Source organism: Acanthochromis polyacanthus, chromosome 5 (genome assembly GCF_021347895.1).
Source record: "Acanthochromis polyacanthus isolate Apoly-LR-REF ecotype Palm Island chromosome 5, KAUST_Apoly_ChrSc, whole genome shotgun sequence".
In the NCBI taxonomy this organism is placed as follows: Eukaryota; Metazoa; Chordata; class Actinopteri; family Pomacentridae; genus Acanthochromis; species Acanthochromis polyacanthus.
Window position 1 is genome coordinate 29,901,318 of NC_067117.1, and position 24,981 is coordinate 29,926,298.

Here is a 24,981-nt window from a genome sequence, read left to right on the forward strand (position 1 = left end):
AGCCAAGTGTGAGGCAGCAAGGATGCAGGTCAGCACCTTTAAGTCCAAGGTCATGGTTCTCTGCTGGAAACCGGTGGATTGCTCCCTCCAGCTTGGGGGGAGTTGCTTCTCCAAGAGAAAGAGTTTAAGTATCTCGGGATCTTGTCCACAAGCGATGAGAAAATGGAGCATGAGATGGACAGGCAGCTTGGTGCGGCATCAGCAGTAATGCGGGCGTGGTACTGAACCATCATGGTGAAGAGGGAGCTGAGCTGCAAGGCAAAGCTCTCGATTTACCAGTCCATCTACGTTCCAGCCGTCACCTATGATCATGAGCTCTTGGTAGTGACAGAAAGAAAAAAGATCATAGAGCTGAAATGAGGGTGGGTGGGCTCAGCCTTAGAGATAGGGTGAGAAGCTCGGACATTCGGAGGGAGCTTGGAGTCGCGTCGAAAGGAGCCAGTTGAGGTGGTTTGGACATCTAATTCGGATACCTCCCAAGAGACTTTCTTTGGAGGTTTTTTGAGCACGTCCACCTGAGAGGAGACCTCCGGGTAGACCCAGAACCTGCTGGAGGTGTAACACCCTCCACATCTAACGATAGTTAGGGGCAGTTTTTCCTCCCTCTATCCCTCTTCCTCTCTCAGGTGGGCATGAGCGTGGTGTGTGACAAATGTGGACAGGTGCTGCCAATCTGTGATTACAAGCAGGTGGAGATGATTAGTTGCTACTAGTCATCTCTGCATATAAGCAAGATGCTGTTCATTACTACCTCCTCCTAGAGACCGTGTCTGTGCCACCCAGATCACCACACACCCACGGTCCCACCACCTGTCCAGCTCTCGTCTCCGTTCCAACCACACACCACCTCCACCTGCCTTCCCTGCTTGGTTTTCCACAATCAGTCTCCAGCTAAGTTTCCATCTTAATCCCCACATTTAGTTCAGTTGTTAGTGTAGTGTCTCTCTAAGTTTACTGCCTGCTGTTTGGCTTTGCGTACTGTTAGTGTTCTGCTCTGCATTCTGTGTTATTGTCGGCATTCGTAGCCTCCGGCTTTCCGTATTACGTAAGTAGTTCTTGTACATATTTTGCTTATTTCTGTAAGGCCGTTTTGGTTTCTAACCTGTTTCGTAGCTGTAGTATAGTTCTGTTTAGCTTTCCTGCCCCTTGTGCTACTTTGTTCGGGTTAGTGCATTTATTTGTCTGGTTTTTTTACTGTAGTCTGGTTGACTCTTGTTTCTCTGCCTCACTTCCAGAAGGCCACCTAGTCTTGTAAAGCTCTGTTCTCTACTCAGTATTCCTATATTTTGACACACTTGTAAATAGATAATCGTATATATAATTCTGCCTGTCATGTCTTCGTTGTCTGCCCATGAGTCTCTGCTTTGGCATGTGTTACGATCCAACCTCTAGGGGTTGGCCGGATGCAACAAAATAACCAGATGGCATTGGTTTAGGTTAAGGGATTTATTGCTTAGTAGTAAAAGGAACTTAAAAGTGACACTAAACAAGACTGGTGAGTGTTGCCAGCACAAAGAACGGAATAAAACATAACAAAGGCTAACAGAGTTTGTAACTAAGCTAAACACAAAGAAAACAACTAAACTCCCTAGCTAAACCGAACTACAGAAGCAACACCCACCACCAGGAACAAAAACTAATACAAAATGTGTACAAAACAAACTAAACAAAACTGGCGCCTCTGAATAAGCGTACATACTGAGCACAGTTCAAAATACGAAAGTGGCTTCTACACATAGCTGGAAGACTACAAAATTGGAGCCTCAGTCTCCACTGACACATCGGGCTCCACACTAAACTAAAGCCACCAACAAAAGGTCAAAGTTGTCAGTAGCACCCACCACAAGTGCTTCCAGACCGAAAGACCACACAGAACAGTAATACAGAGCCACAGTGTAAAGAGGCAACAGGGTGGACTGGTCAAAGTACCAGCCACCAAGACTAATGGCATGGTGGGACTTTATAGTTAGCAGGTGTGGTGCCTGGCTGCCTCTGGTTGGTCAGAGGAGGAGGAGCTGGAGGGTGGCCCAATCAGGACGGCCGGAGGGCGGGGAGAACCAGACTGGAGTGCAGGTCATCATCAGCTCTGTCATCAGCTGAAACGGCTGGCAGCTGGGGTTCCAAAGACTCTGCAAAAAGCCCCAGCTGAACCCACACACAAATTACTCCCAAACAAAGGCCCAATAAAACACCTCCTCAAAATGAACGGCACACCAATACTGGTGGCCGTAACAGCATGGTAACAGTAGATTATGTATCTCGTGTGGCCTGGGAACACCTTGCGATACCCAGATAAGCAGAAGAAAATGGATGGATCGATGTACATCATTTCATTATTAGCATAGTTTAAAACTCTCACGTAAGCTGATCTCCACACTGTTATAATGCTTTTTAATAGCTTTACTTTCTTGTTTACAGAACTGAGGAGGTATTCTGCTGTTGTCAAAAAGGCAACTTTAAAGGAAAAACAAAAGATTAAGGATAGATTTGGAAATTTCAGCAGGAAATTAATCAGCAGGACAGTAATTTTAGTGTCTGTGTTCCTTCTGTAATCTGATACATGCACTCTGCACCTCAAATGGGTATAAAGTATCTATAAATTGTGAAAATAATAATTTTAAAAAATCCTATTTCCTTTTGACAACCAAGGAGATTAAAATAGACTTTAAAATTTCCAGTTTGTTTTTATTTAAATTGTCTCATGTCAAGATTTAAAATCAAATTGCACAGAGAGAAGCTGGAAGGAAAAGCACAACTGTAGGCCATTTGTGGAGTTTTATCCCAAAATAGGATCATTCTCAAGAGATATAGTGGGAACCTGCCAAAGAAGTCAAAACACACTGTGTTATTTATTAAAAAAAATGTTTTAAATGCTTTTCATGGTTAAACAAGCATAAAAAACAAGCCAATATGTGAATTCTCATGGTTGATACATGTCCTAAAAATACAACGATTCTGAGACTCTGCAGGTTATAAACGGAACGGATTTGATCTGAGCTGGATTTCAAGTTTCCCTGATGATAGATTTTATGACGTTGCACATGTGTTTCTGCGTTGCAAGTGATCTCTGACTCGGTCTGGGATTCTGGAGAAGCTTGACACTGAAGGAAAAAACAAAAAGGCCGTACTGTTTTTCAGCTTGACTTACCATGACGATGCGTTGATTATATTTGACAATCTTGCTACAGAAACTAGCACATTACTGCGGTTCCCATAGAACCAAGCAGAGATAAAGTCAAATGTGTTTCCGTTTGCTCTTTGTGTGCAGCACTCTAACACATTTGGCAGCATTTGGAAGCTGGGTTTTACAGTATTCTCTGACATATGATGCTTTTGGCTATTCAGTCCACACAAAAAATGCAAAACCTTCACCTGAAAGTGATCTTAAACACAAACAGAGAACCAGAAATCAGGTTTTCAAATGATCATTCCAACCAGCTTGTATGTAGGATTCATTGATCTGAACACGAAAGACATACGTAACGTACAGCAAAAAACATTGTACCATTTATAAAACACACGGCTGCATATCTGCATGTAAAACTTTCTGCACATACTTGAACAACTTTGCCTCGCCTCTAATTCTGTCACTTAAACTTACAACCACAGCTAATCTTAAATGATCAGTGAAAATTGCTCTTGAATATTAGTGTGCAGATTTTTCCTGTGGAAAACAGGGATACCTGATTGCTGCAGAAGCTAGCAACAAAAAACTGGAAAACCCAGTGCAGAGACTGAATTCTCAATAAAAGTACACATCTGATAAAAATCATATGATGAGTATCTACAAAACAACTTCATATCCGGAAATTTTGCCCAATCGACTCAAGCTGTAAATAGAAAAATACAGCTGAGCGATTTTGTGACAAAAAATCTGACATATTTAGATGTTCGATCTAATGCTGTGTTCTGCTTAAATTATGAACAATTTGGTCGAGATGAAGAACACATCTGGATATTAAATAAATGAGGCAGACACTACAGCATCTTCCATCTGATGCACTACGACGTTGTTTTAGAGCATCAGACACCTGAAAAATGCTCTGGAGCGTTTTCTTGTTGCGCGGCGGTAATCAAAATAAAGCAGGAAAATGAAGCGTCGGCGAGTCTCCCTGTGAACGTGTACTGACAGTGCAGATTTTAAACTTTCTACCAGTTTTTGAATCATTTTGATCGGCCAAGTAAAACCAGAGATATGATCAATAATTAACGCCACATTTTTATTTTATTTTTTTACCGAACTTCACCGGAGCTATTTCCAGCGTCTTTTATGCGCGGCGAAACTTTGAACTTTGGACTCAGCCGAGAGTCCTCTCTGCTGAAAGCATCTGCCGAGAAACACAGACGTCTTGGAGTGATGCTTGGTGTAGGAAGGAAAATGTGGACCAGATTTTCACAAACCTGGCGTTCTCTGGAGTAAAAACGCGAACTAGATTTCCCCAAAGGTGACTGAGAAACTTGGAGCTGAGTGACAGAGACGCTCTGACGGGGAGCGGCCGCACAGACACGCCCACAGACACGCCCCCAGTCTCTGTGTTCATAGCAAGAGAGTGGAATGTTCTAGAAATACACAGAGGAGAGATGGCCAAAGTGCAGATTTGGAACTTTCTATCTTTTTTTTTTTTAGTCAGGGGATAGTTATCACTCTTTGGGAGAGCAGCACGTCCTTCACTGGCTTTGGCCACAGATCACTCTCTGCTAGACACCAAAGATGCACAGAAAATGAAGATTTTGTTTAAGATGTAGTATATTACTACTACTACTACTAATAATAATAAAATAACAACAATAACAATAATTATAATAAAAAATAATAATAATAATAATAAAACAACAACAATAGTAATAACATTCATAATAAACATATTCTAGCAATGGAGAACACCAGGACTCTGGATTCTCCCTGTGGTCCTAAAGCCTGTTTCCATTGTTTTTGTCATTGTATAGATTGTGGCAGACAGAAAAAGCTTTTTGGACTGGTACAAATTCATTTATGTAAAATTTTATTGTGACTCCTCATGATTTTGTAAATAGTTGTGCAAAAACACCTAAAAAAAATTCCTGCATTTTAGTGCAACTGGTGGTATATAACTGTGTTAACTGCTAAATTTGTACATTATTTTATGACAAACAATTTATATTTACATTATAAGTTCTGAAAAAGATTCATTACAGATGTTTATGGTGTCCACAGCAAAAAAATCTAACTTTTTTCTTCTCGGACTTTGTATTTTTTCTGCTATTTTAGGTCAAGTGTGTCCATACATTATATCAAAATGTTTAAATAATTATAGAATCACACAGGTGAGGTTGTGCTGAAAAAAGATACCAAGCAAAGCAAGATCAACAGCTTTTAAGGTGAAATATAAAGGTAAAATTGGAATTTGTCAAAAACGGACCTAAACCCCCCATTTGAGCTGATCAGTATCTTTCAGAAAAAAAGAGAAGCTAACGGAGAAATTTATATCTTCGAAGAGCAAACGCAATCTCACCCTGCTGACCTGAGTGGTATATTATTTTAAAACCTGGCTCCAATTCACTACAAAAGCCTCGGTTGTAAATTTTCCCAGCCTCTGAGAGGCTTTGCTCACTGGTCGGGGTTTGAATACGGCAGCACCGCATTCTGGCTCAACATCAATATTTACTTAATGCTGTAATTTTATAACATTGTCTTTAAGGATTGAATATTATCTCGACTTTTGGTTCAAAAACACAGATTGTATTTACATTTTTGCTGTGGTTACTGCAAATTGGCAAATTTAAACAAAAATGAAAATCAGAAACAAAACAGAAGTTTTGTTTCATGCTTCAAGCACTTTTCTTGACAATCTGTCACCCGAAATACACTGTAGAGAAAGTGTTAAATATGTCCTACTTGTATGAACTCTGTCAGCAATCCCGCATGATCTTGGATTTCCTATTTATTTCTAATTTATTCCAATTTTGAAAGTAAACATCCTCCTCGTTGTGCGTTTGGCTGAAGTGGCTTTAAATGCATCCTTCCTGCAGGCTGCCACAGATTGCTTGGCCTGCATATTTTTGGTCTTTAAAACGAATTAAACTGACAAAAAAAACTAGTGTAACAGAGAAGAGAGCATATTGTTGTGCATTATAAGACGCACACAACCTGTGCAGAATATATCACAGGCAGTGAAGTTATTATTTTAGGTGAGCAAAGCAGTTTCTGGTTTTTGTTTCCTGCCTCTGGCTGGATGCTTTTGCAGCTCCTGCCTGGTTTTTGTTTCCCTGTCTCCCTCTCTCGCTCCCAGCTGATCGCCTGCTGCAGGACAGCTAATTGTGCTATGAGACTCAGCTGTGGAGCAATCAGCAAACACTATTCACCTGCCTTCCCTTTCAGTTTAAATATCCTCTGCTCCCTTCTTTATGTGTGGGAGCGTCACAGCTCAGACTGTTTTCATATACAGTTTACCCCTCTCTCCTTCTGATTTCCCCCAACACTGGATTTCTGAGGATTTACCCCCTGGATCCTTCTGCTCTTGGACTCAACTCCTTTTTGGACTCGGTGTTTTTTGGACTTGCCGCAGTTGGTTCCTTCCTGTGTTTGAGGATTATTACTATTGTGAGTACGTGTCCCCTGTGTTATTTGCTGCTAGAGGATTCTGGATTTTTGTTAAGCTGGTTCCTCCCTTTAGAGGATTTGCATTGTTTTGAGTACTAGTTCCTTGTGAGTGTCTGGTGGTTTGGATTTTAGGTTAATAAACTCATTTTTCCCACTACTCCTGTTGCCAGCCTGTTGGTATCTGCGCCTGGGTTCTACCACCACTACTCGTGACAGTTTCTACTTTTTTTTTTTTTTTTTTTTTTTTTTCACATTTCTGCACAGAAATTCCTCCAAAATTAAAACTGCAGTGTTCAAAAGCTTCAGTTTGTGTCTTTGGACACACAGAGTGCTGCAACATTACATATCATCTTTAATGTACTTTGCTTCTTAATCAGGATAATTTTCTGTCCTATGATACGAGGGAGAAGTTAAAGAAGCAAAATATGTTGTATACAAATTTTTAGTGTATTTTGCTTCTTTGTTTAATCCACCATACTGTAACATTTAAAATCATCCTGATGCTCCAACATCAATGATGGTTACTGGATTGATCTAGTGTTTCAGGTCTCTGCTTCATCCAGGTGACAGAATCCAGGCTAAATGAATTTAGTTACATCAAAACACACCTATATATGTGACTCTGGAAGATCTGAAATGTGTTGAACTAAACATATCTGATACAGGGAAGATTTTTGGGATTTTGCGGAAACATTAATAGATGCGACTGATGTGGCATTTGCTGTCCACAGCTCATAGTATGTCACTCTCTTTCCTTTGGTTTTAATAAACTTAACCCCCAGACTGCTCAAAGTGCTGCTTCAACCTGAGAGTGTCGTATATTTTATACCAATAACGCAGCAACTTCAATAATGCAGCTTCTGATGGTAATTATGATCGGGGTTCCCTTTACACGTCTGACCAGTCGACTGTTCCACACAGATTTCAGTTTTATGGTGGAATTATTTATATTAAAGCTTCTCTGAGCTAAACCAGATGTGCCAGAATATTTTTATTGTGGCATGCCTGATGTTATGCAAAAAATGTCAATAGTTTAGTCGTTATAAAACTGCAGTTAAGGACGTGAAGTTTGTCGCAGCTCAAATAAAGCCTGAATCCCTCCAGTTTCTGAAGATAATGAGACATGGCAAAAAAAAGATTGCGTCCTGCTCTCAACACTAACGATCTCAATTAATTTAATCTGCTCACTGTTACATTTACAGAATCAGGAACTATCTACACTTGTGCTTGTATTTGTTTCTTGAAACCACACATTTACATACAACTGCACCGTGTGTGTGTGTGTGTGTGTGTTTTTTGCACTATTTTGAGACCTTTCTTTTGTGTATACACTACCGTGCAAAAGTTTGGGGTCACCCACACAATCTCTTGTTTTCCATGAAAGCTCACACTTTTATTCAAGTGCTAACATAACTCCATAAGAGTTTTCTACTCATCAATGAGCCTTTCACCACCATTAGCTAACACAATGTAGCATTAGAACACAGGAGTGATGGTTGCTGGAAATGTTCCTCTGTACCCCTATGGAGATATTCCATTAAAAATCAGCCGTTTCCAGCTAGAATCGTCATTTACCACATTAACAATGTCTAGACTGGATTTACGATTCATTTATTGTACTTTCATTGAAGAAAAATGCTTTTCTTTCAAAAAAGGGCATTTTTAACTGACAATGTTTTTGTATCATTCTTAATACACCAGATATGCTATAAATTTTATAGATTTCATAGGTTTTTAGATTTTATATCTCCTTCTGTACTTGCACTGAAAGGATCACTGCTTAAATTCATTCTACACTGTGCAATGACAATCCAGGAATTCTCTTCCATTTTAGGGTGCATCCATCTGTCCATCAGCTGTATCCTCTTTACCCTGTAGAGGGTCTTTGGGGGCTTGGAGCCTCTTCTAGATGGTCCTGGGTGAGACAAACCGAAGTGCAAACCTTTGCTTTTTCATCACACGAAGGTCCTCCGATACTGGTTTATAGCTAATTACACAAAAAACTAATCATTTTTGCAGAATCTTGTGTTGATTAGCATTCTAACAAGCTCAAATAAGCTGGTGATTATGGTGCACAAGAACCATAGTACAGATTTACTCAGATTTCCATTGTGAATACACCTGCTTAGATCTGGTGTATTCTCTTCAAAATGTGCCCCAGGTTATGTCGTACGCTCACAAAGGCATTCTGCTAAATGCATGAAATCACTGCTTTGAACAAAGTAACTGAACATCACAAGCAAATGAAAAGGATCGGGGTTATTAGCCTCTTAAACAGCTCAGGGATCGGTGGTAACGCCTCACATCAGCCACACTTAACTGGAGGGTCTGGTTTACATTTATCAGTCCATTCTCGGTATAATTTGACCTTTCCAACCCCCTCCTCCCCAAAAAACACAGCACTGGTCCCGCCTCCAGTACAAATCTCCCACTATGTCTTTATCAGCAGCAGAGGAAGGTACGGTGACTCAGGCAGGGATAAAAGAAGGAGAGGAAGATCGAATTAGATCTCAGAAAGAGGAGCAGAGGTGCAAAGACACTGACAGGAGAGAAAATTCTGATACAGCAAAATCAAAAAGGAGATACTTTAAGGGAAGTGAAGTGAGGAGAGAAAAGCAGAGGGGTGACTTGTGGACCAAAGAAGCGGCGTAATTAAAAAGGTGAAAATTTTTAGAATAGGGGGGGGTAAGACGAGGAGTGGAGAGCGAAAAGCTACAGGAACGTGAGAGAACTCAGAGGCTGACAGACGAACAAACAGCTGGTTAACCTACAGGTAAGACAAATGGACTTTTTGATCCCATTTTGTGCCATTTAAACAGTTCTAGGAAATCGCTGAAGACTCTAAAGGAAGAACAACGTCTGAGACCTCATATATGCATGAGAAAGTTTTTACAACGTGCTGCTTTTGAATTGAATGTCTTGTGATAAATGCCGAATGGAGTGCAGTCGATGTTTGTGGGCTTGGAAAAACAGCTCCTCAAGAGTTTCTCTGTGTAGCAGCCGTTATACAAGAACTTGGGCGGTGAAATGCTGCAGGTACAGTTCATTTTATAGTTAGGATTCAAAACTCGGCCCAGTGATGAAAAACAACTGATAGTTTATCAGAAATGTTGCTCGATGTGACTTTTGAGCATCTTGACGTGAACCAGAACGATCAGGTGAAAAATGATGGCTGAGCGCCGCAGCTGCTTGGTCGTCGTTTCGCTGTAAACTCACATCTTTGCCACAACAAGTGCAGTAATAATCTCAGAACACACAGGTAGAGTTTCACCCAGTTCTGTTCAAAGCAGTCCGGGATTCCATCTTGTCAATCGCGCCATCTTGATCCGTTATTTGTTGGAGATTGGAGGTTTCTAGCCTGAAAATGAGTCAGAAATAAAAGAGGATCACAAAAGAAGCAACACTTTTGTGTAAGTTTGTTTCTGTCGTGCTAGAAGAGGCGGGTTTCTGTTTCGAGACGGAAACCTGCACAGGAGTCTACATTGAATCTTCTGCATTGATATGAACATTGTGCCGCTTACACCCGCTGCAGCACAACGGAACATCTGCAGTGATCGGGTTTAGTCTGTGTTAGAATGCAAACAGTCTTCTTGTAGCTCTGCATATACATTTAGCATGATTAAAACAGTCAATAAAACGCGTTACCAGACGTTCTTATAAAAAACTTTTTCATAACTGAAGTTTATCTAAAATTCTGTGAAAAACTGAAAAATACTACGCTTCATTCCAATAAAATAAAAATATTATAGATTTATTGCATTATTAAAAGTACTGCACAGAGATTCTCCAAAGAGTCTTTTCTATCTTTTGTCAAAACTTGAAATAAGCAAGAATAAAATTATTTGCTTTGGTTCTCGCATGAGTTTTTATTTTACTACAAATGTTTGCACATGAAGTTTTTAAACGTTCAAGCTAGTGAGGCTGTTATCTCATAATTTTTACATTCATACTAATTATCTGAGAGCATTTAGCTGTAAAACATCAGCATTATAGCGGATTATATATTATACTCTGTGTTTAATGTTTAATAATGACAAAATGAAACATAATTTGCTGTAGCTTGCGTAGCATTAACACCACAAACGCTGTAAAAACTGACTAACCGTTGTTATGTGACACTTAATTTCGCTTAGCAGCTTTATATTTGATTGAATTTAAAACCTTTCCTGCCATTTCCTGAAAATCTGGCAGTATCATCTGGACACTGACCAACTATTAGCACATTAACACAGTGCAGCTGAAGCTTCTAAACTGGCATCTTTAGATGAAAATCCTGGGAACCAGAAAACCCCGAGAACTCAGTCCTCTCCTTTATTCTGCTGCAGAAAATACATACAGTCTGTCTTTGAAAACCACGTGTTCGAGCTTATCATCCTAAAACTGAAAGTCTTATTTTTTTTTGGCTTTGTTATTTTAATGAAGTTGCAGAAGCATTGTTCTGTATTTAGCAAATTCTTCTAATAGTGGAGCGATTTTCCATCCAGACAGAAACAGTGTTTAGTGCAAGAAAGGCTGAAAAAAAAATGCTGTTTTTATTGTTACTTAAGGAAAGAGTGTAGACAAAATAAATCGACTACGAACCATTTTATAAAATGCAAACAGGCCTGTTATGATGAAGGTCTTTATTCCTTTTGAGATTTCTCTTTAGAAACCAGCAAGTCACAGATCCTTTCATAAAGTAATGATTTCCAGGACGGACTAATGTGTGTAGTGACCCGTTCTTTGCTCCCGCAGCTTTGACCTCTCCGTCATATTTTCTGCTGTTTGAAGTAAATGTGTGCCGACATGCTGAAGACATTTGGAAACCCAGCTGTCTGTGTATAAGGCCGACAGAGTAACTTTCTCCTTTAGAAGTTTTCCTGCAGGATTGAAACACAGTTACAAAAAAACAGGTTTCTAGTTTAATAGATGTTTAAATTCATCAAATCAAAAGAAAAATATCAAGTTCAACTAAATTCATCAAACGTCCTCTCCATGTATCCAAAGTCTTAAAATTGTTTTAGAAAATACAAAATAGCAGCAGCCGCTTTAGCACAAACACTCCTCTGCCGTTTTTGTTGACCCGACCCCCAGCGCTATGACTGGTCTGAAGCCGACCACGGAACATCCTCGTTATCCCAAAGATTTAGGGATTTTCATTTCCTTTGTGTTTATTTAAAGTACCTGCAACATATGCAACTATTGAAATGATGAAGAAATGCTATTAGCCTTCCCAAAAATGCTCTTAATTAGACTAACTTCTGGCTCCCTGTGGAACTGCTTCCAGATGTTTAACCACACAGGAGCAGGATCCCGGACTTTGCAGTTTCTTGGTGAGAGTTTCTTTTGTGAGGACTCATTATTCTGCGTATGTGACATTTAGCTGCACAATATTCAGAGTCACCGAAAAACACGGACAATGCTTTGGTGTTTAAGGGAAAGTACACTCTGTAAAGTCTGATTTAGACAAACTATTTGCAATGCAAGCTTTGCTTTAGTGTGTTTAATTGTAATAGTAATGGTGGTAATTACACCAACTCAACATTTGGTCTCATTTAAAGTTAAAATGAAGTTAAAGCTGAGGTAACTAAATGAAATAGACTTGATAATTGAGGATTTTAAGTCTTCCCTAATATTCTGAACATGAGAGTAACTTGTTTTTGTTTTATGTAGCAATTCAAAATCTTTTGTTCATTATAATTAAGTACATCCTGCTTAATATTTAATTTTAATAAAGTAGAAATAGCTATGAGGACAACTTGATTTTTATAATTAATCATATTAAACACTTGTGTTTAAGCTGCCAGTCATCAAAAATACCTTCGATTTTAGAGGAAAAACTAATTCTCCCAGATTAAATGTGCCTTGTTGGTTGAAGATTTTTTTTTTTTTAACTGTGGCCAAACATTGTTTTTTAGCTGTTAAATTAAATACTCATCTCTGGATGGATTGCTGATATGCTTTATATTATGGTATAAATGGATGCACACGACCAGTCAAAAGTTTGGACACACCTTCTCTTTCAGTGGCTTTTATTTAATTACTGACGACATCAAAACTATTAAAGAACACATATGGAATTATGTTATGAACAAAAAAGTATTAATCTACAGTGTAGAAAATAATACGAATGAGTCGTCAAACTTTTGACTGATTGCGTGTGTGTGTGTGTGTGTGTGTGTGTGTGTGTGTGTGATGTGTGTACATGTTTATTTATAATGGTGGGGACGTCAACCTGACTATTTGCTATATAGGTGGGGACTCGTCTTACGGTGGAGACCTAAAATGAGGTCCCCACGGGTGGCAACAGCGTTTTCTTGGCCATGTTGTTGTTGTTACTGAAAAATGTAAAAGTGCAAAAACATTTCTTTAGGGTTACGCATTGTTTTGGTTAGGGTAAGGGTTAGGGTTAGGGGTTAGATATGAATGGGAGTCAATGGTATGTCCCCACAGGAATGGCAAACCAAGTGTGTGTGTGTGTGTGTGTGTGTGTGTGTGTGTGTGTGTGTGTGTGTGTGTGTGTGTGTGTGTGTGTGTGTGTGTGTGTGTGTGTGTGTGTGTGTGTGTGTGTGTGTGTGTGTGTGTGTGTGTGTGTGTGTGTGTGTGTGTGTGCAAAAAAAGTGGATAGATATAAATATAGCAAAATGGATAAAAATACAGGGACACGGAACATACAACTTCCAATTACTGCACCAGAACAATAAGTACACCTTATGAAACACTCCTTTAATCTGTAAACTGATTAATTCATTTTGAACTTAAATCTTCTACTTACACCACCGTTCAAAAGTTTGGGGTCACTTAAAAATGTCTTCATTTAAAAGATTAACAGTTTTTTTTTTTCAATGAAGATAACATTAAATGAATAAGAAATACAGTCTTGACATGTGGTAAATGACTATTCTAGCTGGAAACGGCTAATTTTTAATGGAATATCTCCATTGATGATTAGAAAACCCTTGTGCAATTATGTTAGCACATGGATAAAAGTGTGACTCTTCATGAAAAATGTGAAAGTTTCTGGGTGACCCCAAACTTGTGTCTAAATACTTGAACAGTATTTAGACACAACAAGATCTGTTTTTGAAAAGTTGTAAAGCATCATCCTGATTAAGGTGGCAAAAAAATGCCACAAATAGCGAAATAAATCCAACCCGGAGGCACCAATAGAGCCCATCAAAATATTTTCACCAGCACAAAGTACAAAGAAAGCAAAAATGTAATAAAAACCCACCTTGTCACCTTTAAAAGAGCCTGAAAATCTCACTAAATGTGTTTCTCATTTGAGCAGTGGCGGCCCGTGACCAAAATTACCGAGGAAGCCAGTGTGAACAACAAATTAGATTCGGTGTTTTAACTGTTATTTTCATGTAAACAAATCAGCCTACTGTTACAGTACCTTTATTCTACCAACTTCTCATTCATTTCAGTAAAAAAAAAAAAAAAAAAAAAAAAGAGGTTAAGTGCTCCAGGGGTTGTTCAGGGAGCCGGTAGACCGGTCAAATAGGAGACATGGCAGCAGAAAAGCCGGTTAAGCTTGGCACTTCCCATTAGTCACTCGTTTCTGGCATAGTTAGCTTCACAAAAAGAGCGAGCTTTTCCATTAGCTCTACACTTAGTTAGATTGAGCTTTGGAGTTGGCCTACCGTCCCTTTTGACTTGTAGCTGAACTTCAAAAGGAAGTTTTGTGAAGTCATTTTTTACAAGAAACTCAAGGTCCCTGTCACCATCCATTCTCTGGCTAGCTTGATGGCTATACTTGCTGTGTGGGCTTGCTGGTGCCTGGTGGGACAGCTGCATTAGTGTGGGTATTGTTCATCACAGTTTGTGATTGGTTGGAAGCCAGATTTGATCTGGCCTCCGTTATGTTTTTTTTTAATGATGCAGCGACCATTAAGCAATGAGCCTTGCTTCAATCTGATTGGCTAATACGGGCTGGTTTTTTCTCTAAGGGAGGCAAGGCGAAGCTGGCCTCTGAACAGACAGACAGCGCAGAGGGCATGAGAGACGTCGTGTAATGCACAAAAAGAGCTTGACAAGAGGGGCGCTGTTTTGCTCCTCACAAAGCAGAAATGCCCGATGTAGTGTTTTGATAACAAGGAATGACAAAAATATAAAACATAAAGTACAGAGTGGTGAAGATTATTTATATTTTTTCTTTCTTGCATATTTTTTGGGGAAGCCAGGCTTCCCTTGGCCTCCATGAAAAACCGCCACTGCATTTGAGCCACTTAGAGCAGCTCTTCAAAGAGAGCAGATGATGAACAGTCTCCAGCAATATTTAGAGCCTGCCACAGCTGTATAATCTGAACAAAAGGAACAGAGAAAAAGGACAATAAGTTATATTTTGAGTTTCTTTGCCCGCTGTGTGTTAAAAGTGGTTGCACAATTAGAACTACAATCTCTGATGAACCACACTGAAGAATATGACGTTAACAGTATTCTCAACAGGTTTTAAAACTAGAAAATATTCAACTAGAAAAGCATTCATAAAGAGCAATATTCCACCAAGGCTGTTCATTACGGTGGCCGAGACCCGCCATCGCTGCAAATAAAAGAAACGCTGCAAATAAAAAGAAACACCGCTGCAAATAAAAAAGAAACGCTGCAAATAAAAGAAACACTGCAAACAAAAAAAGGACTCTGTACAATTGAGAGATGGCCTTCAATTGTACAGAGTCCTTCAAAAAAATCTTGGATCCAGACGGTGATTCGGATCACCTCCAAAATCTAATCGATTGTTACTTTTGCTCTTCCGGGCATTCTGTAAAAATTTGATGAAAATCCGTCCATAACTTTTTGAGTTATGCTGTAAACAGACAGACAGACAGATGGCCTGGCGGAGGTCTGCGCTCTCCGAATGCTTTTCTAGTTTTTAATGTGTTATCTGGTTAGGCCATGTAGCCCCAGGTTTGAAGGTTTGAACTTGAACTGGAGGATGCCGGTGTATTGTTTGCTTCGGCTAACGAGAGGACAATCGAGTTTGGTAACTTTACTCCAATATGCAGCAAAACACAGTAACATGTTCCACTGCACGCTCTCACTCCAGAGCAGTGTCTACCCCAGAAAAACACACAGATTCGGTCATGGCTAGATTTGCGCCCCGGGCGAACCATCCTTTGCCGCCGGCGCCTGTCCGCCCGAGCGGACAGAATGAATGAGTCCGGAACGAAAACACATCCGGGTGGAAACAACTGACGGCGAACAACACACCGGCATCCTCCAGTTCAACTTCAAACCTTCAAACCTGGGGCTACATGGCCTAACCAGATAACACATTACTTTCTTGTTCGTTTTCCAAGTCGTACTCCTGTTCTTGTTTCTTCTTCTACTTCTTCTTCATCTTTTTCTTCTCACACCGGTGTATCGGCAAAAATAATCCCCAGTAATCCACTTCCGTTGTGGCTTTTTATTTGCAGCGTTTCTTTTTATTTGCAGTGATGTTTCTTTTTGTTTGCAGTGTTTTTTTTTTTTATTTGCAGCATTTCTTCTTATTTGCAGCATTTCTTTTTATTTGCAGCGTTTCTTTTATTTGCAGCAGCGTCTGTTTTTGTTTGCAGCGTTTGTTTTATTTGCAGCGATGGCGGGTCTCGGCCACCGTAGTTCATTCCTCCATATGGCATTGTCAGAAACGCAGCACTTTAAATTTTTTTTGGAATGCAGCATTTGTTTATGAGTTATTGATGATCAGGAATCACGGCAACAAAAAATGTGACCATGTACTATAGATGTACCCACAAACAACATGACCTTGGCTGAGCACAGTCATGTGTTGTGAATGTGTACGTTATGTACAGATACTGAATCACGTGGCCTAAATATGTAGCAGGCGGCAGGAATTGATGAGACTCGGAAACACCCCCAAAATTTAATCAGTTCTTCCTTTTGTCATTTCCGATGGATAAGTCCCGATAAGTCCACAACGGTAGACTTCTAATAGGATCACAATCAAGTGATCATCAGCAGACAGCTGTTTTATGTGTTCACTTGTTGTCATGGTTACAGTGATGCAATGCTGCTATCTCGCAATGATACAGAAATCAACAAATCCGTGGATCCAGAGTATAAGCTGCATCACTGCCAAAATGTAACTAGTCTGTCCTTGTGTCATTTCTGACCTTCCCTGAAAACTGCATCCAAATCCGTTAGTCCGTTTTAGAGTAATGTTGCTAAGAGACACAGACGGACAGACAGACAAACCAGCGGTGATCATCAAATAACCTCTGCTGAGTTCCTTGGCGGAAAAAAACACAGTTGTGAAGTCCAAAAAAAGGCGAAGAAAGACAGCCGTGAAGTACTGATTTGGTTCCCTCGATGAGCGTCCTGAGTAATTGTATCATAACCTCGCAACTCTCTCAAAAAAACCCTAAAACTCATCTGAGCAGGTTTATTCGAAAAACATGACATGTTTCTGTGTAAAATGAACAGATTTTATTGGAGAATTCCTGCCACCTCTGCAACACATTGTTTCAGCTCCACGGATATTTTCTGCATACGTCACCGTGTTGTTTCCAGGCTGCCTGCAACTTCTGTGGAAAAAACAACAACAACAACAACAACAAAAAACCCATAAAGTAACTGTATTTGGCTGTATTTTGGTGAAAATTCCAGCACTTGAAACAAAAGGGTCTTATTGGAATTTATTGGCTTTGAAACAGGATCTTTGTTGGAATCCACCTAAAGACTCAGGATACAAACAAGCTAAATACCTCTTTTCAAGGCTGCAAGGTTGTGCGTTGTTAAAAATTAACAGTTGACCAAAATGTGTGTTTGGAGCATCGAATAAGCGCTGACAGCTGCAGTGAAGAAACTCTGAGGTTGACATTTCTATTTAGATCCAGTGATGTGTGGAAGAGCAAGAACAGTGAAAAGACATTTCAGCAGCTTTGGTTGGGTCATTTTATGCCTATTCTCACAGGATGAAGGAAGCCTGCCAGATGCACTGGTGTTACTTGCAGATTTGACGCTATACAGATGCCAAGCTCTCTCGCCTGCTGAAACAAAAGAAAACATTTCCTTACCACAGGCTGCAATCTATCTAATAATCCTTGGAGATTTTGTTCTTCTTTTGAAGCATTTGTCTGGAAATGGATCTCAGTGTGGTGGGATTTCTGTTGGATTTTTTTTACTTTACAAATTACAGATGTCGCAGCATGAGATTTTATCTGCAGTTATTACAAATGACTAAAGTGCTGCGTGAAAAGGGCTGAAGATGTGTAATTCTACCCACATCTTAACTATTCAGAAAACTTTATTTGTCCCGAGGGGGACAATTTAAAAATCACGTAGAGCAGTCAGTACAACAATGACATAAGAATAGGGATAAATATTATGTACAAATCTAGGTCACGTAATAATAAGAATGCAAATAAAAAAAGAGAGAAAGAAGACAAAAAACGCAGTTTAACAACATACTAGTGCAAATATGTCATACATAGCACTGACAGATTGGAAATTGGTACTTTTTTAAAATAGTAATGACAGCTTTTGATAAAATTGACATTTCATATGGAGTAAGATAAGAATCTATTAATGCAGAAGGAAATTTATACATTACTGAAATCAAAAAGTAAGCTGAGATAAGGCTCAAGTAATATCACACGATAATGAAATATTACACCTGAAAATGAGATGAAAATAAAGTCTTGCATCTTAAAAAATAAGATATCAATGAAATATTGCATTGGCAATGTCGTAAATGAAAGTGAAATATTAAACCTGTGATCAAAATTCTGCTCATGAAAACGAAATGTTGCATGTGAAGTTAAAAAATTGCATTCAAGAATTGAAAATATGAAATATTTTTCACAAAGTACTGAAATTAAAGTTGATTAAACACAAATAAAATAATCTTCTGAAAGTGAAATCACATTTTCCTCATAGTAATGTTGTAGAGTCTTGAGTCTAACATTGAAACTTTAAATTTGTTAGATTTAAAACAGCAGATGTTGAGCCAAAATGCGTCTTAGAAGATAAATTAAGACATTCATTAATAATGGTGGCTGCACTTGACTAAACTAGAGAGAAATTTGTTGAACTCAGCTGGAAGTTGATGTTGTTGCTCCCAGTTTCAAAGAAAATGGTCTGGATCCATAACTGAATGCTTTCTTCCCTCATCCATACTCCACTTCTCCTTTATTTGGCTGCTAGTTTTTTGTGGGGTTTTTTTGTGTAATTTTCCTGACAGACGCATAAACAATAAAAACAGTTTCCCCAACTTGGCAAGGCAATAAAAATAGATTCATTGCGTTTTAAAACCTGAAAAACACGCAGAGGAGTTGGAGTCTTTACCTCACGCTGCACAGAGGCAAAAAGAAAAATAAATCAGACATTTTAGTGGGTAATGGCACTTTGTTCAGTCGAGCAAATCAGACTGTGACAGTGTTAAAAGAGGAAGCAAGAGTATTAAAAATTCAGTTTTTCACTTTTTCCGTGTTCCACCTCTTCTGGAAAGTTTACGATATCCAGCCTGCTAGATTTGTAATCTTGCTTACAGACATATAAACAATGAAAACAGGCTCCTTTCCTTGGCAAGGCAATAAAAGCACATCCATTACACTTTAAAGCCTGAAAAACATGCAGAGGAGTTGGAGTCTTGACCTCACGCTGCTTTGAAGGGACGTATTAGTGGGTAACAACGTTTTGCTCAACTTAAAGCTTCTCCGGATTTTGGTCGCTGGACGGTAAAGTAGCTGCTGCTCAGAAAGATTTAAGCGATCGAATCCAACTGTGAAGGCATGAAAAGATCAGATGAGACTGGCTTCCCACACTGGATGTGCAACAGGATTTCACTCTCTCTTCTATTTACTTCATGCAGTGAAGGTAGAAGTAGTAGTAGTGGGTGAAAAACCTTTAAACACAAAAATGAACAAATATAAATACATATGCTTTCAACTGAAGCAAAGATTTTGCATAAACAATCATTTCTAAACCCACACGATCAGGTTTAAATAAACAGTCCTACACTTTTCTACCAGAATTTTATATTGATTCTCCAAGCATAAAACAGCGGCTGACATATCTGCTCTGCAGTTGGCTACGGTCGGGTCTAGCGTGCACAGACACACCTCCAGGCAGAAGTGTGAAGAATTCATCAAAATTTCCACCTTATCTATCCTATAAACATCTTAGATTTCAACCTTGTGATGCATTTTATCCTGCTGTCTCTGTAAATGGGTCTTCATGCGGTGGAATTTCTGTTTCTAGGTGGCCTTTGGCCCAACATCTGCTGTTTTAATTGTTTGGCAGAAATTGTGCAGGCTGGACTCACAGCTTTAAAGAAAGCAATCTGTAGCCTTACCAAAATTTTGTTGGTTTCTCCTTGCTCCATGCTTCATCTCCTCTGGGAAGTTTATGATTTTCAGCCTGCTAGCTTTGTAATCTTGTTTACAGACATAAACCACGAAAACAGGCTCCCTTCCTTGGCGAGGCAATAAAAGCACTTCCATTACACTTTTAAGACCTAAAACACATGCAGAGGAGTTGGAGTCTTTACCTTATGCTGCCTCAAAGGAATGCTTTAGTGGGTAACAAGATTTTGTTCAAGTGTCTCTGGATTTTTACCTGTGAACAGTAGAGCAGCCGCTGCTGAGGAAGATTCAGTCGATTTAATCCAACTGTGAAAGTGTGGAAAGACCTGACGAGATTGTTGAAAAGTATTTTAAAAAACACCAGAATCCCACACAACAAAACCCCTGATGTTTTGAGGCACTGACAAATGTTGTCTGAGCACTTTTTCCAATTTATATGAGCAAGAGTGCTATTTTCTAAAAACCTTTTTTAGGTCTTTAAAAACCAGTATTTATTTCCTGGTGAGAAACCTAATAACTTGATAAAACTTATGTCTATGAAAGTCATGAATAAAAAAAAATTAAAATACATTACTGACTTCTAACTGTAGATTAATGTCATTATTTGTTTCACATTTTACACCCTACAAGGATAAGCACTTATTAGTCATACAAGTGTAGCGCTTTTTTATTTATGAAATCAATAAAAGTGAAGTTAATGATTATGATATAAAAACTTTAGAGTAAACGGTTTGGTCTTGGTGTTTCATTTGCTCAGATAAAAACAAAATCTGGCTTCTTAACTCTATTGCACTACATCCCTGCTGTCAAAAACACAGAACCAAACTTTTAATGATGTATGGCAGCTAACTGAGTCTTTTCCTGCTGTTTCTGAGTTCTTTTTAAAACCAGATTTTTTTTAATTTAAAAAAAGACAAAAACAATGCAGGCCCTTGTGGAAGGGACCAGATCAATTTTGCAAAGTAACCTTGTGTTTAAAACTTCCACAGGGATTTAAATTACTGAAAATTATTGTGAAATGAGAACCAGGCCCCTAAGGCGCTCTGATGTTTTTGTTCCTCCACTTTAACCGCAATTTACCAGACATGTTTCTTGAGAAAATATGTGTGCGTGTCTGTCCAAACAGACAAAAGCACACAGGTTGTTGGACAGATGTTTTGTCTTGTGTGGCCTTGGAAACCCCATTAATCTTTGATTTAAGAGCTGCTGTTTGTCACGTTTTATGGGTCAAAGAATACTGGATTTTCCTTTGGTCTTGTAATTGCCACGGTCAATAAAGAATGAATGTTTTTAAAAAGCATTTTTTTTTGTAATTACTGAAGTAGCAGAACAACAGTTTGTTGCCAGGCAGATCCCGAAAAACAGAGAACCCAGAGAGACCTTACTCACAGCTGTAAATTTGGTGGGAAACCACTGGAGAAAACCAAAACTCACATCCAAATGGAACATCTGCATATCGGATGTTTAATGCAGAACGACCATTGACGACCCTCTTGGAGAGAAAATGTTGATCCTGAACATAACCACACCTCTGGAGAAGAGGAGGTCGCATTCTTCAGTATGACTTCCTGACGTTTCTCCTCAACACCCAGAACTTTACACACAGGAATGAACTGAACAGTGGCAAATCCAAAAATTAAGGAAATCCAACATCACCATCAGCAATGAGCCCAACATCTGGACCGATTTACGATGCAAACATCTCACTTCTTCCTCTCTGTCACCACCATAAAAGACAGAGGGACATTTAATCCGAAACATGCACAATTCTTAAGCCTCACTTGGTTTTACGATTAATAGTGTATGATTCCTAGTTATATTGCAGGTTTACTGTAATGCATCCTGGAATTCTACTGTTTGTTTGCATGTTTACACCTTTTTGTTTTCTCAGGAACCATTTGAGTTCAACATATCGTGTTTGAGGTCATTTTAATCACGTTTAATGGGATTTTAGCTCTTCGGTGATTGTGTCACATGGACTGCACAGATTCAAATAACTTTTTACCAGCAGTCAAAAGACTTGATTTCCACTGTTTAAAAAAAAAAAAAAACATGCACAAATGCAATGAAGGAAATTTATTTCCTAAATTTAAAAAACAACGACACAAGATAAAACAATTTCTTAAAAAGAATAGACTAAAATCCTACTAAGATCTATAAAACAACAGTCCCGTTGGGGGCATCAGATCAACAAAACAGAGCACACTGGTCTTTTTGAGGCTATGCTTATCTTGGCCGGTGTAATAGTCCTTTTAAGGGAATCTTCTCCGGGGAACAGGCGACGCAATGACGTATATATAGAGCTCTATATATACACGTCATTGGGGCGATGAGTGACGAGCAGCACACTTCCTCCTTGGCCTCCGTACCTGCACACACACACACGCACACACACACACACACACACACACGCACGCGCGCGCACGCACACACACACACACGGGTAGGATAATATATACCTAATATGCGTTGTATCAATCCTCCTCGGCATCCGTCGCTCACTTCAGCCCTCCGTTCCTGCCTCCGTGCAGCCACGACCCGACTCAGTCCGCCTCCGTCCTCTCCCCTTGAACCAGCGCTGCTTACTGCATGTAGCGTGGAGTTTCTTTGGCTCGGTCCACTCTTGTGTCGCTCCACTTTGTTCCCCGTCTGTCCCCAGTTCTACTCACGGCCGCCCTGTTACGCCTCTGCTTTGTTTTCCCCCTGTGCGCTCTCTGTTAGTCCTCCCCTTTCTTGCACGTGTCCCTCTTTTCTTCATCAGCTCAGGTAGCTCTGTCCAATCAATTGCAGTCTTCACTAATCAGTGCCAGCTGTATTCACTAATTACAACTCACAAGAAAGAAAGAAAATCACTCCACCCAGTAAACATGCACAAATAAACCCATGCAACTACAAAATCGAAACATAACAAAATGACCACTGCAAACAAAACCATGCAACTATAAAATAAAAACTAAACAATTAAAATAACCACTTCAAACCATGCAACTAAAATACAAACTAACAAAAATACAACTGGTACTGTGACAATTGTAGATATTTAATAACTGAAATGATAAGTTAAAGGGATCGAAGACCACCCTTGGGATGAAAGCATTCGTGATTGATTAGAATTGAATTTGGCTCCAAAACATTCCATAGAAAAAAAAGTCTGAAATGCAGTGGGTGTCCCTTTTAATATTTTACTATTCTTCTTGTGCTTTTTATATTATTTGATTTTTTCAGAGCTTTTTAATGTGTTTTTCTTTGTAACTTCGTTGGTCCTTTTGTACTATGTAACACCAGCTTATAAGGATTCTTATCTCCTGTTTTTCTCAGGCTTCTTTGTCTATTTTCACTTCAAGTTGAGGGTTTTAAGTTTCTCCATTGTTTTCTTTGCAACCATGAGCTTCGACTCCTCCTCCCCTCACTACCCCACCCCACCATTTGTACAAAGTACTTTGGCTGCTCAGTCGCTGTATCGTTTCCGATGGCTGAAATCTTGAAAACATTTGAGGCAGAAGTCACGACGCCATAGAATGTAGCAATTTAATGTAGATGTACAAACAAAAATGACCTTGAGCTGAGCACAGGAGTGTGTTATGCATGTGTATGTTATGTATGAACACCGGAACATGCGACGTAAATATGTAGCAGGCAGCGGGAGTTGATGGGATTCAGAAACACCCTCACAATTTAATCAGTTGGTCCTTGTATCATTTTCGAAGTCTGCAGCGGTCAGTTTGTAGTAGGATCACAATCATGTGATCATCAGCAGGCAAGTGATGTAGTGTTCACATGTTGTCATAGTTACAGTAACGTTGTGTAGTTACAGTGGGTACGGAAAATATTCAGACCCATTGAAATTTTTCACTCTCTGTGTCATTGCAGCCATTTGCCAAAATCAAAAAAGTTCATTTTATTTCTCATTAATGTACACTCAGCACCCCATCTTGACAGAAAAAAACAAAAATGTAGAAATTTTTGCAAATTTATTAAAAAATAAAAGCTGAAATATCACATGGTCAGAAGTATTCAGACCCTTTGCAGCGACATTCATATTTAACTCACATGCTGTCCATTTCTTCTGATCCTCCTCGAGATGGTTCTGCTTCTTTATTGGAGTCCAGCTGTGTTTAATTAAACTGATTGGACTTGATTAGGAAAGGCACACACCTGTCTATGTAAGACCTTACAGCTCACAGTGCATGTCAGAGCAAATGAGAATCATGAGGTCGAAGGAACTGCCCAAGGAGCTCAGAGACAGAATTGTGGCAAAGCACAGATCTGGCCAAGGTTACAAAAGAATTTCTAGACCACTCAAGGTTCTTCAGAGCACAGTGGCCTCCATAATCCTCAAATGGAAGAAGTTTGGGACGACCACAACTCTTCCTAGACCTGGCCGTCCAGCCAAACTGAGCAACGGTGGGAGAAGAGCCTTGGTGAGAGAGGTAAAGAAGAACCCAAAGATCACTGTGGCTGAGCTCCAGAGATGCAGTCGGGAGATAGGAGAAAGTTCCACAAAGTCAACTATCACTGCAGCCCTCCACCAGTCGGGGCTTTATGGCAGAGTGGCCCGACAGAAGCCTCTCCTCAGTGCAAGACACATGAAAGCCTGCATAGAGTTTGCCAAAAAACACATGAAGGACTCCCAGACTATGAGAAATAAGATTCTCTGGTCTGATGAGACCAAGATTGAACTTTTTGGTGTTAATTCTAAGCGGTATGTGTGGAGAAAAGCAGGCACTGCTCATCACCTGCCCAATACAATACCTACAGTGAAACATGGTGGTAGAAGTATCATGTTGTGGGGGTGTTTTTCAGCTGCAGGGACAGGATGACTGGTTGCAATTGAAGGAAGGATGAATGCGGCCAAGTACAGAGACATCCTGGAGGAAAACCTCTTCCAGAGTGCTCAGGACCTCAGACTGGGCCGAAGGTTCACCTTTCAACAGGACAATGACCCTCAGCACACAGCTAAAATAACAAAGGAGCGGCTTCAGAACAACTCTGTGACCGTTCTTGACTGGCCCAGCCAGAGCCCTGACCTAAACCCAATTGAGCATCTCTGGAGAGACCTCAAAATGTCTGTCCACCAACGTTCACCATCCAACCTGACAGAACTGGAGAGTG

The 24,981-nt window shown here is 39.6% G+C and overlaps 1 long non-coding RNA gene across 1 annotated transcript in view; it reads right to left on the reverse strand.

Moving 5' to 3' along the window:
• Positions 1–24,605, reverse strand: part of LOC127534106 (uncharacterized) — a 175,213-nt gene extending 150,608 nt beyond the window's left edge. Inside the window, exon 1 of the long non-coding RNA XR_007942064.1 lies at positions 24,040–24,605. This is a non-coding gene — a long non-coding RNA (uncharacterized LOC127534106). The remainder of the gene's footprint in view (positions 1–24,039) is intronic.
• Between the last annotated feature and the right edge of the window lie 376 nt (positions 24,606–24,981).